The following is a 6,000-nucleotide window of genomic DNA, read 5'->3' on the forward strand; positions in this document are numbered from 1 at the left end:
TCTCTACCACTGTCTGTTTTTTTTATTATTATTATTAATTTCCCGTGACTGACTACACACGTGCACTGGTGATCCTTGGATGAGTGCAATCAAACTTGCTATCTTTTTGGCTGAATCCCACCATCTCATTCGTTTAGGCAGTTCTTAAATTAGATTCATGAAACAGAGGAACGAGGTTAGTCACATACCTGGAAGTCGAATGGTTGCTGTGAGGTGCTATGGCCTTTCATTTGCTGCATGCATTAGTTTCTGAGGTTGCATGATGGCTTGGTGGCTGATTCATGGCTATTTTTTTCTTGTGCAAGTATCCTCTGGCCGGATCCATGCTGCAGGAGCTGGCTTCACGTTCAGATCTGCACCCTCAAGCTGCTGATGTCGAATTTTCACAGGACCGAAACTTGTTTTCACCATTGCTCCCGAACGATAGATTGGATCGATCTGAAACTTGTTGAGCATGTTCCTATCATCATTATGCACCTCCCATAGCAAAATTGCGATCAATGGATGCACAAATTTCGAGAAAAATGGAAAATGGCTGAAGATTACAGAGATCAATTTCTCGGAAACCGTGCATCGGAATCGGCTGAAACTGCTTGGGTAGGCTACTATCACCCATGTGCATCTCCCCATGAAACAGGTTTTGAAACAGATGCACGGATATGGAGAAAATGCAAAAATGGCTGAAGGTGATGGAGGCTGATTTCTTGGAAACCATGCACCGGAATTGGCTGAAATTGCTCGGGCATGTTGCCATCGTCCCTATACAACTCCCCCTGTAACAGTTTTGCAAATGGATGCATGGTTTTCAAGCTAGGGAAAAAACAAATTCTGTTCTATGTATTTTTTCTTCAAAGCATTCTGCAAGTTTTTGCATGGTAGAAAAAATGAGCTTGGGCTATGATGCAGGCATGGAGATGATGGAGGAGGAGTTTGAAGATAGCAGGAGGACTTCTGAACCCTTGAGGAAGCTAGCATATTCGCCAAACTACCTTTTTGAAATCCATTTCTAGCTTTCCTTTAATTTCCACAGGAACTTCTTGTAGAAGCACAATGAGGTGGAAAAAATGATGGAGAAAGGTGAGGGATGGAAACAGGGGTGCTTACAGGCCTAACCAACAGATTCCAACCATCAGATTCCCTTTTTAAATTGAATTTGGTTCATCTGAAGTTTCTACAGGATGTTTCAGAACTTCCTGTAGAAATGCCTGGAACTTCCTATAGAAAAGCCTGGAACTTCCTGTAGAAAGCCAAATCTTGACCTAAATGTGACCAAATCCGAGGAGAGGTGAGTGGCCATGGAAGAGTTTCTGAAGGGATGTCCTGGAGCCTGGTACGGACTCATGTCCTCATTTTGCGTGCCCCTCTTTTCCTGCAAAGTATTCACTGCAACCTGCAATTTTTCACAAAGATTAGTCCTGCTTTCTTTTTTCCTTTTTTCTTTTTTCTTTTTTCTTTTTTCTTTCGAAAACAACTAGGGTGCCTAATGGAGGTTTTCACCCTAATTGCTTGCCTTGGGCGCCTCCAAGGGAGGTTTTCACCCAGGGATCTTCTTTTCTCTTTTTTCTTTTTTTTTCAACCCATTGACCGCCTCATGGAGGTTTTCAATCAATGAGCCAATCTAAGGCGCCTCCAAGGAGGTTTTCACCTTAGATTTTTCCTCTTATTTCCATTTTTTTCATTTTTTCATTTTTCTTTTTTCTCTTTTTTCTACCCTACCGTACTTGAAAAACAAAATTCTTTTCAAGTATAAGAATACTTCCAATGGATCCATGTGCACATCGAGATTAGAGACAAGATGATGTGGAGGCTTGAAATGCATGCTTTGACAGCTATCCGGATTTTAGAGACCAAATGATTTGACTTTGAAGGGATCAAACATAGCTGAGGAAGAGAGTACTGTTGCAACTTAGTGACCGTCTGAAACCATATTTCAATATAGCTCTGATATCCTTGGTCCTCTTGCTGATCTGGATCATTCTTCATGTCACCTTCTATCATGACCTTCTCATCTTCCTCTTTTTGTTGATCTTTCTCTTGACTGCATGGAGGATTTGATGGTAACCATGAGGGAACTCTCTCGATCTCTGATTTTGATGCCTTCTCTTCATCAAGTGCAACCCATGGTTCTTTGATATTTTCTTTTGAATCTTCTTTTGCCTCAATGCTTTCAGGATAATCTCTTTTTTGCAATACTCTTCCTGAGTTATGGTGAAGATCATTGAGCTCAAGAGGAGTCATTTGGACATGTTGTGCCTCATCTTTGCAATTGGGTTGAGCTAATCCAATGTGCGGGTTTGGAAATGGTGGTATGGGCAGTTGAGTGGGGGTGTATATTTGAGATGGAGGTGGATGGCGTTGTGGTTGGGCAGGTGGTAGAGGAAAATGAGCGGGAGGAGGGTTGTACTGGGGCCTCCACCCCTGATGAGGTGCATTCCACTGAGGCTTTGGCTGAGCATAAGAATGAAACAAATTAGCAGCTGGTTGGGCATAATATGGAGATGGATCTTACCAAGGAGGGGGTGTGGACCAGGAAGGATGAGCAGGGGGACCCCAAGAATGCATGGAAGTGGCTGGATAGAGGTCCTAATATGTCTAGGATGTCCCTTGCATTCCCTGCTGGTAGGGTATGGGTCCATGTGGCCTCCTTTGGTTCATATAATAGAGTGATTAAGTGGCTCCTTTGGCTTTCTGATATGCAGCTTTAAGTTTAAGCAAGGAAGATCACTGATTCGTAGGATGGTATTCTTCACAGACGAAACACACTTCTAGGGAGTGCATTGGACATTTGTCCATAAGATGCTTTCTAGTGCACCTAGGACAAAAAATGTCCAAAGCCCTCTTAGCTTCCTCTTGCTTCCTTTGGATCCGCAAAGTATCCAATTGCATGGCAAGAAAATGCCTCACCTCACTCTTGAAATCTTCCATATGATTTGAAAATTCGTTTTTGGATAAGGTACTGCTCCCAACATTTCTGTTTGCAGCCATTTGCTCCAAAGGAATGTCTTCTTCTTCTTCTTCCCTTGAGGTTCTTCAAATATGTCCTGTTGTCCACCTAAGGGTTCTTTAATCACAACCATCGAAGAAGAGAGAAAGTTGGCTGTGTGAAGCAGTGGGGGTGTTGTGCAAACATTTTTCTAACTTATCTCTACTCCTACAAGACATGAAAGGAAATCTTTTTGGTTGATTTTTTCTTTTTTCCTGTTTGTACCTGCAAAACTGAAATAGATTGAACTGCAACTAACTAAAATCTATCTTGCTCAAATGAAAATGCGGAATTGAAATGAAAGCAGGAAAGAACTAATCTATTTTGCTCAAATGAAATTGCAGGAATGAAATGCTAATCTACGCTTGCAGAATTGAAATTGCGGAATTTAAATGCTAATATATGAAAGCAGGAAATGTCTAATCTACTTTTGCGGAAATGAAATTGCAGAATGGAAATGAAATAAACTACTTAGTAGAAGGTTGTAGTAGAAAATAGAAGAAAAGCAGCAATCACCAATGCTCTGACGCTTCCTCGGAAATGGCGCCAAAAAGAGTGGTGAGCCCCAGTATTGCAGCAATAATGCTGCAACTCCTGGGACTCCCTTCTTTAATTTTATCAACCCGGTAGTTCGTAACAAACTTGGAAGCGACGGTGCTGTATGCACAAGTACTAGCTCTTGACACAGCTGTCACTTGGTCACCTGGCACAAATCCGCTAGGAGCTTAAGCCAACTTCTATGAGCTCTTAGAGGAAGCTTTTTAACTGATGGACGAAAGCTAACTCAAAGAAGGCTAATCTACTTGCAGAAAGAAACTGGAAAGCTGGAAGGAAACGTAAACCCTAGCAAACCCTAATTTTACCAGCTAGCCCTACTGATGCAAGAAAGAGGATGCAAGCTACTGAAAGAGATGCCATTGACTTCTAGGAAGGTAAGATGCATGTGTCTAAGCTACTTCTACAGTAACATCTGAAAAAAAAAAAAAAAAAAAAAAAAATATATATATATATATATATATATATATATATATATATATCTTTTTGTATTTTTGAATAAGTTGTCAGAATTATCATGCATGTGCTTTTAAATAGTTTTTTACTGTGCAGAGGTGGATTGGCGAGAGGAAATGATTACAGGAGGTTAGGAAGGTTCAGAGAGGGCCTAAGGGGTCCCTAACACCCTTCCAAAGAGTTTCACAGAGTTTGGCTATCAAGAAACCTCATTCGTGAGCTTCTACAGGAAGTCTGCAGGGGTTCTACAGGATGTTCTGGAATTTCTACAGGATGTCTGTAATTTTTCTACAGGATGTTCAGAAATGGGATTTTGGAGGATGGATGGAGGAAGAAAGATGAAGGAGTGGGTATGGAGGTGAGATAGGGGTGTGAGGATGTCCAGGACTTGGTGAATGAGGCTGAAGAGTGGCTAAGGCGATTGGGTTGGTTCAAAGATAAGAGAAGCAATGTTGTGTGAGAGTATAGGAACTAGGGCAGAGTGTGAAAATGTACCAAATGAGAGGCAAGAATCTAAGTTAGGGGATGGAGCAGATGGGATTGATGGAGTACAGGTGGATGGAGAGGTATTACAGGCGCTCTGCACGTTATCTTTCGAATTAGACAAATGAAGACTTGGAAAATCAAGAAGCTAATTACTTTGACCTAATCTGACCTAGATAACAACAAAGAAATGGAACAGAAGTTTATTTGCACTGAAACCATGTATACTAGCTATGCAGTGAAGCAATCAAGACTCTGAACATGTAACCAACTTCTGCAAATAAAAATCGAACACTAATACTTGCATGGCGAAGCAAAGACTGTGTTTTTGTTGGCAGCAAGGTCACCTTGATCCCAGCTCCTGATCCCACTGAGGGAGAGGTGAAATCAGAGGTGCTTGATGGAATTTTTCTGAAGCTCTTCCCTGTTAATAACCTATCAAATCAATCTGAACATAAAAAGCCTTTTTAATCATCAAAAGCAATCTAAATAACAAAGCAAGATTTAAATCTAAATAGCAGATTTTATTCTAAGAATGCAGCAAAAACACATAAAGGTAAACAAAGGAGGTACTGGGCACTTGAGATGGGCCCAACTCCAAGAGCTACAGCCTCCTAAGAGAGATTTAGAGCTGGTACAAAGCTGGATTCATCTTTATTGATCAGAAGAAATGTTACATTCCAAAAACTGTCCACAAGGAAAAGCTTGAAAATGTGTTGAAATGCAAAGCTAACCTACTGCCTAAGAAATGACTAAAATCGAACTACAAACTAGCTAACTTCTACCTACAAAGTGACTAATTGAAATGAGGCCCTAAGCCCTCTTATTTATACAAATTGAGGACCCCAACAGGCCTCCTAAACTTTAGGAACTCGGCTCCCAAAATTTGTAGTTAACAACACTTTTACTAGCACTTGCTCGGCTACCCTTGTGATAATTGATTTGGTGGCCCTTGAACTCCGAGCTGATGGTGGAGAATTCGAGGTAAGGGCCCATAAATGAAGGGGACACCTTCCTACAAATCCTCTCCCCTTTTCTCCCACGAATTTGGCTGCCAAGTGCTCATTAAAACCTTTGATTTTGTCTCAAAATTGACAAAAAATCTGCACAAAGCACCCATTAGACTTGTTGGCATAATGACTAACCCAATTCACTCTATTAGCATAAATATAATAAAAAACATGCAATAAACTAATGAGAATGGTGGATTAAGTCGAATTAGGAGGTTGAATGAGCCCATATAATTATCCATTTTTGGGGCTCATCAATTACCCCTCATTGTTCCTTCTTCAAAATATTCGTCATGCCATTAGAGCTAATCACATTTCTAGGTTTCCTTGTGATACCCCTTAATTCAATTTCCTTTCCTTACCAGAAAAATTTGAAGAAAAGTTCTTGAAAATTAAAAGCTATTCTCCCCAGAGATTGTAACCATTGGACTCCTAATACAACATCAACTGCACCCATTAGAATTGCAAGAATTGGACTATTCAATACATATTCCCCCATGGATATATTTATAT

The sequence above is a fragment of the Pinus tabuliformis genome, chromosome 5_1 (genome assembly GCF_031772625.1).
Source record: "Pinus tabuliformis cultivar Carrire ecotype Pingquan chromosome 5_1, CPIR1, whole genome shotgun sequence".
Lineage (NCBI taxonomy): Eukaryota > Viridiplantae > Streptophyta > Pinopsida > Pinales > Pinaceae > Pinus > Pinus tabuliformis.